Below are 11,356 nucleotides of genomic sequence, written 5' to 3'. Positions count from 1 at the left end.
TTGTTTTACTGTTTTCAAAAATATTTAAAATTAGTGCACTAGGGGCTTCAGATTATATGTAATGTTTAAATTATAATATTGATATTATTCACAATATGTTGATAAATGTAAACAAATTGTATTCTCGCAGATTTTTTACTTATTTCTAGTAAATGTTTCACTATGCTAAATATTTGTATATGCAATAAATTGTACCTCTTGTTTTTTATTTGAATCTTCAGAACTTTTGTGTCATCTAAAATATTTTATTTTAATGAAGTTTCGTTTTTTAGTTTTAATGAGCATTTTTTACATTTTGTACAAGTCAGAAACAGTAAATACAAATTACTTGCCAGATTGAACTCGAGCACACAAATATAATCACCAGATTGAACTCGAGCAACTGTCGAATTAGATTGATGTAGAGCATTATACATTAATGGATTTGAAAGATTGGGCTTTTTATTTTACAAAATAGATCTAAAGAAATTTTTTAGGAAAATGGTAAGCATAATAATTAGAAGCGTTCCAAAATTATAGATGGATTAAATCATAAACTCCTACAAGACATTACATCAAGACACCATAATATTTTTGCAAATAAAATGACAACTGAATTTCATTAGTCCAGATATAAATTTCCTACGTGAAAGATATATCGCTAGGCGGTTAATTATTTTATATGTTGTTTAAAATTTAATTTTAATTTAGATTTAGTGAATAATTATATGTATTTATTATTTGGGTTATTAAATAAAACGAAGATTTATAATTTATATTATTAAATTTTTTTTTTGTTCGTAATATAAAACAAAGGTAATTTTAAAAAAATAATACTAAAGTTTATTTAAAAAGAAAAATTGAGCAACATAGAGAAATTCCAATATTTTACTTTGGAAATTAATTTTTATATGTGCAAGACCATTATATAGCACTGAAATGACATTATGAATTAAGCGGTTGAAGAATTAACATAATTTGTTTTTCATGTTCTTAAAAAAGTAATTTTTTCAGCAAAGTTCAAATCAGAATATTGAAGGTTAAGAAATAGAATCAACACATGTTCAAAATTTACAAACACATGGTTGATTATGCGTTTTTTCGGAATTATATCTATACGACCCATTACTACGACTACGTATCATCTTCTAAAATATCAACAAAAAAATGTGTTGATGTGTTATGTTCAGAATTATTTTATGCTGTGTCTTCCAATATTATTTTTCCTATTAAATTAAAATAAAATGAAACAACAAATTTTCTTATTAAAGTAAGCAGTGTAATAAAATAACACGAAGCATCAAGATTTTTAAGTTTTCAAATGTAAAATAAGTGTTTAAAATAAAATTGTATCAAAAATTTAATTAAAATTTAATTATTGTTAAATTTTTATTCGATTTTGACACAATCGTACAACTTTTATTAGATGATTCCGAACAATAATTTTAAATTATTATTTCTAATGTATAATTTTAAGCACTTTTCCCAACATTTTTTGAAGAAAAGTGCTTATTAGTTTCACTCTGTCCGTCCGCCCGTCCGTGAACATGTTTACAAAACTTCTACACCGTTGAAAGCTGAAATTTTATATGTGTATAGATCTTTACTAGAAACTTATTTCCGTAGAAAAAAGTTTTTACCTATCTCACCCCCTCTAGAAGTTATACCCCCCAAAACCTTAAAAATGGCCTTTTTTAACTATTGTGAAACCATAAGTATTTTTCAAATTTTGCAAACGCAGAAAGGCAGTGGCTTGCTTCTCCTATCGTGGCATACGTTCAAATTTACCGTTATCTAAAATTCGTTTTTTCCAAATTTTTGATGTAATTTTTCTTCTAGACCCCAGGTTGTAGGAGCCTGAAATTTTAGCAGCTTTTAGATACTAATAAACAGTTTATTTCGTTTGAAGAAAATTTTTTTCCATTTCCCCCACACTCAAGGTATTGAAATTTTCTAAAATTTGAAAATAAGACATTCTTTATTTCCGAAACCAGAAGCTTTTTCAAATTTTTGTTAACGCTGGAAGCTAACCGTAAATTCCATGCCATTAAAAAGCATAATTATTTTTCTTAACTCACGCAATAACCCTTAAAATCGAGCAATATGTTAAGCCCTCTTTAAATTAATTTTTGTTTTATTTCAAAGACTGCATAAATCGTTCATCCTGAATATATGCAATCCTAGAAATAATTTCGTATGTGAATGAAAATATTTTTAATAGTGTGGTAGATATACTAGACGGTGTTTAAAAGCAGTATTTTCACGAATTGTTGAAGAAAAAAGTGCTAAAATACAAACTATTGTTTTGACCCAACTTTCTTTTTATTCTAATAATATTATATTGACAAATATAGTAACATAAAATACGTCACATAAAAACCGGATTATTACTTCCAATAAGATTTTTCCTATTAAATACAGAAAAGTAGTTTTAGAAATTGTTTTTATCAAAAAAATTCGAATTTTTTTTTATTGTTTTAACAATTTTAGTATGTGGATCTTTGGTGTTAGTAAATTGTATATAAAGATGTCTATGACTACATATATGGAAATGGTAAGAAAATAATTTAGTGGAAGTGCAAACTCGGTTATATAAGAATTTTTCTTATTGCAATTTGATTAAATCCCCGGAATTAATGTTCCATTTAAATTCAATTAACATTTTTGAGCCTATAAGTAATGATTAAATGTGAAAAAAATATTCCCGAATATTTAGATCAAAAGCTTCCAATATTATTGGAAAGAAAATTTTTTGTACTGTTATGATTTTATATGGCAACATATACATACATGTATATGTATATGTATACATATGGTTTTTAGGCTACATTTCTTGTAACGTTGTAGATAAACCATGCTTAAAACGTGTTCACTGCTGAATAATTTACAAGTGGGTACATATGCAATAATAAATAAAAATTACCGATAATGATGCACAACTCATAATACAAGTATGTAACGTATGCAGATGTTGATTTCTATTTTGCTATCGTTGTTATCGCAATATATATTGCTGTATGATGACTGTGTACCTTGTGTGTGATTACGTTATGTGATAATCTGATGTAGTAAATTTCATAACAATGATTTATGTATATGATGATATCAATTTTGAAGTTTGATGTATGTGATAATATACTTTATTTCAGGCCCTTATGGCAATTTATTTTTTGTTTTGGGAGAAATCAAAGTGTTGTCAGCTATCATGCCAAAAATTATATAAACAAAAGCTTTGGATCGGAAATAAGGGATTATAGCGCCTTGTCTTGCATATCATGATTATATGAAAGTGGGGTACGTGGATAATGAAAAAATATAGTAATTTGTGTTATAAAAATTTGAGATAGGCCAGTTAGGGTTTCTAGCTAGTTTTAAATTAGTTTAGTTGTATAAGTGGCGTCTCTTTCGATAGTTTTAAGTCATTTAAACATAGGATATGTAAATAAGTTTGCCCTTCAAATCCTTCTTCGTGTTTCTCATGAATCCCATTCGAATTATTTGTTTAAGCTGGTAAATTTAACGGTAAAACACAAGTGTTTGCAATAGATCGCTTCAATAAACCAGTTAATTTTGTTTTTATTATAGAAATACAAAGCAGTCCATCATACTCCAAGTGTACTACTACTCGTCCCATTAGCCATCGACATTCATCCTTCAGAAGAATTAGGTTATCCACTTTTATTTTTGTAATCTTTTCGGTCCACTTTGGTCCCTGTTGTATTCTACTTAGATATTCACTAACTTCATCGAGGCCAAAATATTTATTGCTATGTTTTTATATATTTTCATCTGTTAAGGCAATTGATTTTCAGTTCTAATAAGGAAGATATTGGTGGTGTCAGTTACGAATCTACTTATTCCTTTTAAAAAATGAACTTAAGTTAGTGCAGTTAAATCACTTGGATCACTATTCATTTCACATAATGGACGTGAATTAGAACACGTAGCAAAATCTTCATAAGATAAAGTTATATTAACCAAAATTCACTTCCAATACATTTTGGTAGAACAAACTCCTACTTCTCAGAGTACTCCAAAATGATGAGATCTTGGCAGAATAAAGCTGGTAGAATAAATTTTAAACCCTTTGCTTGGTTTTTTTATTCAATTGCTTATTTGCTGCTACAAAATTTGTACCTATCGTAAATTGTCGTAAAAGATTTGCTCAAATTTACTCCGTCTTCCTGTGATAATGCGCAATAAGCCGTTCTGCTGTAACAACTGTTAATATTTCTGAATGTATTTATATTCTTGACTTATACAATATATGATTTGTACCTCTTAGTATTTCTGCCAGTATGGGTTTTCAAAAGGTTCGCAGTAATCATATCCAAAGTCACTAAACGGTCTAATTTATTGAAGTCTTGGTTTTGGTATTCATTTTTGTTTGAGTTGCTATCTTTAATTTACATTAATTTATACATTTGTGTGAGTAGTGTTTTATTATGCTCTTCGTGTTTATTAACCAGTAGTATTTAGCATAAATCCTGGACCACCATGAAAAGTATCTTCAAGTAATTTGTTCATTAATAAATTAGTAAACAGTTCTCGACCGGGTAAAATAATGGGGTATCGACAATTCGAAATCACTCATTCGTTCACCCTCTCTCAATTTTAAGTGAATCTGCGACTACTATTGGGATTTTTTCTGCTGTATAAGTCTTATTTCTGGTTGTCATTAATTTCTTCTGTTTGAATGTACTTGTTTGAAATTCTTTTCGACGTGTTTCTGATATTGGTTACTAATCTGGTTAAGTAACAAGTGACTTTAAGTAATTTTTGCTACAATGAATATTTTGATGCTAATTCTTTGAAAGTGTCGTTTCTCTGAAGTCTAGAAAATACCAGATGAGTTGCAGTTTTCTTCTCTCGAGATTTCTTAGAGCAATTTTTCTTTTCTGAAGCCCATTGTTCTGGTTAGTAAAGCCAATCAGGTTGCTGCCACTATAACTTACAGAACCTCCATTCAATAGCTGATGTTCCGCGAAGTGCACAAACTGCAAGATTCTATCTAGGAGAAATTCAAGGCGAGGCATTATTTCCCATTGTGTAATTTATGTCACCAACTCTAGGTGCAAACGATGTTCATTTGGTTGGTGGGATTACAGGCAAGCAAACACTACTTCTAAATCTGTCCGTACCAATGTATCGTGATTGCTTGACTAAAATTTGGTGTTTTTACTATACTTCGACCGAATTTAGATAAAAGAAATGCTTAACTTAATTTGAGCTATGGCAAAGATATTGCTTTAATTGGTAAAACTTCAGTCTTAGTCGATATTATACTTATATTTTGAGTGAAATTTCCATTTGCTGTGGCAATGTACGCTGTTTACGGAGCGTCGAAGAATCCATGCAGCTCAACTAATTTATAGTTTTGGTTATGATGGACTCATCTTCCTATTTGTATTTATTTTAATTTGTTCCCCATTCTTTATTTAGGTAATTGTCGTAACCGGGAAGTATCCTAACTAAACCCAGATTATCAAAGATGCTGAATTGAAATTTTCGCTACTATAATAAATGGTGCTAGCAATCCTATAGGATCGAACAGTTTCGCCACCTCTTTCAGTGCTTGGTAGGAGCTGTATTGAAATTGAATAAATAATAATATAATATAAAAAAATACATATAATTTACAAATAATTTGAAAGAATTAAAAATAAATTTTAAAAATACCAATAATATAAAAAAATTTTAAATTTGTGCTTAGTATTTGTCAATTAATTTAGTTTTATTTCAGTTTCCATGCTTTTCTTAGTAGAGTTTCACTCATATAGTTTTATTTTAGTTTTTGTCTACTCTACCTTTAGTAGGGTTTTGCGTTGTGCCATCCGAATTCCCTAAAAAGCTCGCCAGCTAGTTTCAATCAGCTCCGTGGTAAAAAATGTCAAATCGGTTTCCAGTTCGGTTGTTTAACTTGATCTTTCCTAAAAATTTATAGTGAAATTGTAAAATCGGCCTGTACAAAGTCCTGGAATTTTATTAATTATATCCTGGAAGTTTATCAATCCTTAACATAGCCAAAATAAACTCACTTATAAAATCTCATCTAAACCTGCTCAGCAGACACAAAACGACAGACAGAAAAACTTACCGAACGAGATACCATGGAGCAACGAATATTAGAAATACTAAAGGAAGCAACATGTTGGAAAACCAATGAAGCCAAATTCTTTCTAGTTGTCTGTTTCTTTGATCCAAGCTTTCTCGAAATCTCAACAGTAGCGTATTTATTTTTTCATTTGGTCTCTACCAAAAATTATGTGTAATTTTGTAAGAAAGATGCTTAAAGACTTATTTTTTTTGAAATAAAAACAAAAAAATATTTTTTCATTAAAAAAAATTATATTAAAATTAAAATAAATTATTTTATTTATTTTTAAATATTATTTTTTAAAAAAATAAAATTTAAAAAGAACTCATTAATATTTTTTATCTTTTTATATTAATATAATATTATTTTTAATTTTATATAATATAGTTCACTTAAAAAGTAGCTTACGGTATTTGAAAGTGAAAAGGTTTTTTTTTGATATTTAGTACTGACTTGGGTGTTACTTTCACAAAATCTTTCTTTCGAAATCTCTTACACCATTTTTATCGCCCAACTATAATATCCAAGTTTCGGAGCTATAACTTAAAATTGAACGTTTACATGATCTTGATGGTATTCTTGATTTAAAAAGGTGAGACATTTTATAATATGCTATGTTTGTTGTTAATAGTTTTGCATTTATGTCCAGATGCATATCGTTATTTGAGTTAATATGTGAACCAAGATACACAAAACTATCCACTCCTTCAAAATTGTAGATCATCAACGTAAAATTTTGGGCAATTCTTCTGGAAGGGCCTCGTGATACTACTGCTTATTTTGTTTTTTGTTTCATTTACTAACAGTTCATATTCAGGGACAGATTCCGTTGATTTCATTAAAACCTCTATCAAGTGCGATTTATTTTTCGAAAACACAACAATATCGTCCGCATATGGTAGTAGGTCTTTTCATAAACACAATATATTGCATTGTATACTGAAAACTGCGTTATATTTATATTCATAAACAAATGTTGCTAATCAATTTTAAACACAACAATATCGTCCGCCATTGGTAATAAGTCTTTTCATAAACACAGTATATTACATTGTATAATGAAAATTGCGTTATATTTATATTCATAAACAAATATTTCTAATCAATTTTGTTCATAAGCATTGGTAAAAATTTCTTTCTTTCACAAAAATATTTACATTATGACTAGCGCAGTTAAATCTGCTGTACTTTTTTACCAGTTTTTGCAATTTGGCTTTACATCTTTAAAATGTCTGAGTTTGATCCGATTGAAAGTCAATTAAGGTAAGAAAGCATAATTTCAATAAAATTTCTCATAACGTGTTTTAAAATTTGTTTAAATTTATTTATTTAGAGAATTACAAGAATAATTTTTTTTTGTTAACGACATTATTTACGCAATTTTTTTCGCAATACTGCAAATTAAAAGAGTAAAAGTTTTTACACAATTGTCAAAAATATAATGCGTATGTATCACATTGTTAAGATCGCGTAAATATATTTTCCCCGTTATATAAATCTTTTTGAGGGACAAAGGTTGGCATGGGTCCTAGTCAGTTTCACATTTTCCTGACATATGAAGCTGAAAATGCTAGGAAATGCCCTCTGAAAACATCAGCTCTGCCAACAAATTCGACTCTCACCTCCTAGAAGGTAGGTAACATAGTTATCTGCCGGGTGTCTCCTGGGCAACTTACTTAGTAAGGCTGACGAGAGCTAGTGAAAGCGAGTACTCGGCGCTTAATCCGGGTTTCGTTGGTTAGGAAACACGCGGGCGGTAAATCCAGAAGCGTCTGACCTAGAATAGGCGGCTCCCTGGTCTGCGTCTGATCCCTGAGGGACGGCAGTTTTTGAATCCTGGCAGTAGGTATAAAATGCAGAATTTAATCATTTGTGCAATGGACAAAACAAGAGGATTTAGTACCCCAGGTGGTAATTCAACTACGTTGGAGAATCCACCCTCTTCGGAGGTCGGCTCTACGGATTCTGGGGAGAGCCATTTATTGCACTTGATTGATCCGTGTGGCTTTGAAAAACGAGGTTCTTCAACTGAGGGCTGAGAATGAGAAGCTAAAGAAAGAGAAACATGGCCAAATTACAAACAATATGCCTAATGGGGGTAGTCATAAAGAAAAAGACGCTGCACCACAAGCAAAGCAGGTGAGGTCAATCTTGGACGCCTACTCAACAGATGAGGAAGAACTCGCCAGAGAAACAGATTGGGTCCTAAAGCAAAAGAGGACCAGTAAAAAAAGAAAAGCAGAATCATCTCCGGAAGTGGTTCAGGTGACGATCAACGCTGAGAAAGCAGCGGTTCCTGATTCTAAAAGTCGAGGCGATATCACGAAAAACTCTAGGCCGCCTCCAGTAGTCATAAGTAATGTGGTTGACTATAATCAAATAGAGTCAACATTGAAAAATAAGGACATCAATTATAAGGTTAAAATGATGAATAACAATCAATTTAAGCTTATTGTAAATTCCGAAATGGACTACAGGAATCTTACCAGAGCCATGAATGGATCTGGACTAGAATGGCATACCTATGAAACCAAGCAGGCCAGACCAATAAAAGTCATGGTAAGAGGTCTTCACCCCAGTTGTAAACCAGAAGATATAAAGGAAGACCTAAGCTCTAGTGGTTACAGGATCTTAGATGTAACCAATAAAATTAAAAAATAAAAGCAAATGGGAAAAACACTATGGTGCCTCTACCGCTGTTTATGTTAACATTCTCAAATGAAGAAGAGATGAAAAAAATTTATGAAATCGATTACATAAACAGGATGAAAGTTAGGATAGAGGCACTTCGAAAGGATAGGACTATTCCGCAGTGTAAAAGGTTTCAAAGGTATGGCATACACAAAAATTTTGCCAGAGAGAACAGAATTGTGTTAATTGTGCAAGCAGGCACTTAACATCAAATTGTAGTAAGCCAAAGAGTACTGCAGCAAAGTGTTCCAATTGCTTGGAGGCTCACCCAGCAAACTATAGGGGATGCCTTGTAGCTAAGGAACTACAAAAACGTAGAAATAAGAACAACAACAACAACTTGAAGAATTCTGAACGGCCACCGAGGCAATTCACCTCGAGAATAGTCTCAAAAGATGTAACATATAAGGACGTTCTCCAAACGAAAACTGATGACGGTGGCACGAGCAATAAAGCAAGGGCCAGTGACGTGAATGTTTTGTATAAAATGCAAAATATGATGCAGAATATGCTAGATATGATGGACAAAATCTCTCAGATATTGAGCACTTTAGAGAGCGAAGGGAAAAAATCGAATACCAAAAGCCCTGGTAAATGATGGCACGAGGTAATTTTAAAATAGCAACATGGAATTGCAATGGTATGCAAATAAAAAGGACATGCTTGAATTTTTTTTGCATACACAGAATATAGACGTGTGCCTCGTAACTGAAACTCATATGACCTTAAGAAGCAGGATTCGGTTTCCAGGTTATAGAATTTACAACTCGAACCACCCTGGAAATATAGCGAAGGGCGGAACGATGATAATAATAAAAGAAAATGTGGTGCATTGCGATCTGCACCAGATGCAAACCGAGGGAATGCAAATGACAGCGGTTCAGATCACTTCGACTAAGCAAAAATTTAGAGTGGCTGCATTATATTGTCACCCCAGATTTAAAATTACAGCAGAAATGTTTCAAGACGTTCTGACAGACCTAGGCGATAGATTTATATTGGGGGGTGACTTTAACGCCAGGCACACTGATTGGGGTTCAAGGCATACTTCAACTAGAGGAAGAGAACTTAGGACAGCAATTGGCGGCGCGAGGTGCCTTTTTCACTCTATTTCGAAGCCAACGTATTGGCCAACCGATATTAATAAGTGTCCAGATTTAATAGATTTCTTCATAACAAAACGTAGTTATCATCGAGGTACATGATAACTACGATCTTAACTTGGTGGTTATTCTTGAACTTAAGGAAAATATAGTTATGAAAAGAGTGAAACCTGCGCTGACAAATGGAACTACAGATTGGTCAAGATTTCGCTTAGAGATTGAACAACAAATAGATCTAAGGAAAAAAATAAGAACGACCCAGCACATAGATGAGGAGGCCGAAAACTTTACTAAAATTATTCAAAATGCGGCTTGGAGTAGTTCCAAAATTAATGCTATTAGAAGGGGGTGGCATTAACTATCCCCCACATGTACTAGCAAAAGTAAAACGAAGCAGGCGAGCGAGAAAGAGGTGGCAGCAAACGCGTGATCCTACTGATAAAACCAGACATAATCGTGAATCGCAGCAACTAAGACGCTGTGTTAGAAAATACAAAGAGGACTCAGTTGCTGATTATGTTCAAAATTTGACGACATGTAAGAAAACCAATTACTCACTGTGGAGGGCAACAAAGAAAGTGAAGCAACCTATCAAACATCTCGCTCCTATTAAAAACAAAGATGGAACGTGGGCAAAAACTGACAAGGACAAGGCAAATGCGTTTGCGGATCATTTGGCTGATATATTCTGCCCGCATGACAGCCGGGGCGTGTATGGAAATGAGGAATCTGCTTTTTTTGGGGATAGTGTGACTATTTCAATTGTTAGGGAAAGAGATGCTATAGAAGAAATCAGGACTCTTAAACCTAGGAAGGCCCCAGGATTTGACCTAACAACGGCCGATATTTTGAAAGAATTACCCAAAAGGGGTATAACGATGCTTACGCCCCTAATAAATGCGTGTATAAGGTTCAAATACGTGCCTGAAATTTGGAAAGTTGCAGAGATAATCATGCTGCATAAACCTGGCAAACCTATAGACAGGGCGGCTTCTTATAGATCAATCTCATTGTTGCCGATGATTTCAAAACTACTAGAGAAACTTTTATTGACAAGACTCCAGCCTATAATTGAAAGTATAAGGTTAATCCTGAACAATCAATTTGGTTTTCGCCGGAACCACTCAACCATAGATCAGTTTTATAGAATAGCTGACCTAATAGAAAATTCACTGGAAGAATAAGTATGTTCTATCATATTTTTGGACGTAGCCCAGGCCTTCGATAAGGTTTGGCATTGTGGATTAATAAAAAAACTAAGGCGATTACTACCAAGGCAGCATGTTGACCTGCTCGCATCTTACCTGACTAATAGGGTCTTTCGAGTTCAACGGGAAGAGGATATCAAGTTGGGGGTACCACAGGCCCAATATTATACTTGCTATACACGTGTGATATTCCTGAATGGGAAGGAGTGACAACAGCTACATTTGCTGATGATACAGCAGTTATCGCAATTGGACGAAATTTTTTTTTCTTTTTTCCT

The 11,356-nt window shown here is 32.5% G+C and overlaps 1 long non-coding RNA gene across 1 annotated transcript; it reads right to left on the bottom strand.

Moving 5' to 3' along the window:
* Positions 1–2,464: 2,464 nt before the first annotated feature.
* LOC129616489 (uncharacterized) lies at positions 2,465–6,268 on the bottom strand. Its single transcript, XR_008697554.1, has 4 exons — positions 6,077–6,268; positions 5,787–5,909; positions 4,258–5,564; positions 2,465–4,200 (listed from the first exon to the last, which is right to left on the bottom strand). It is a non-coding gene; the product is annotated as an uncharacterized LOC129616489 (long non-coding RNA).
* Between the last annotated feature and the right edge of the window lie 5,088 nt (positions 6,269–11,356).

Source organism: Condylostylus longicornis, unplaced genomic scaffold (genome assembly GCF_029603195.1).
Source record: "Condylostylus longicornis isolate FDR11 unplaced genomic scaffold, ASM2960319v2 ptg000226l, whole genome shotgun sequence".
NCBI lineage: Eukaryota > Metazoa > Arthropoda > Insecta > Diptera > Dolichopodidae > Condylostylus > Condylostylus longicornis.
This window is presented reverse-complemented; position numbering and strand designations above follow the sequence as displayed.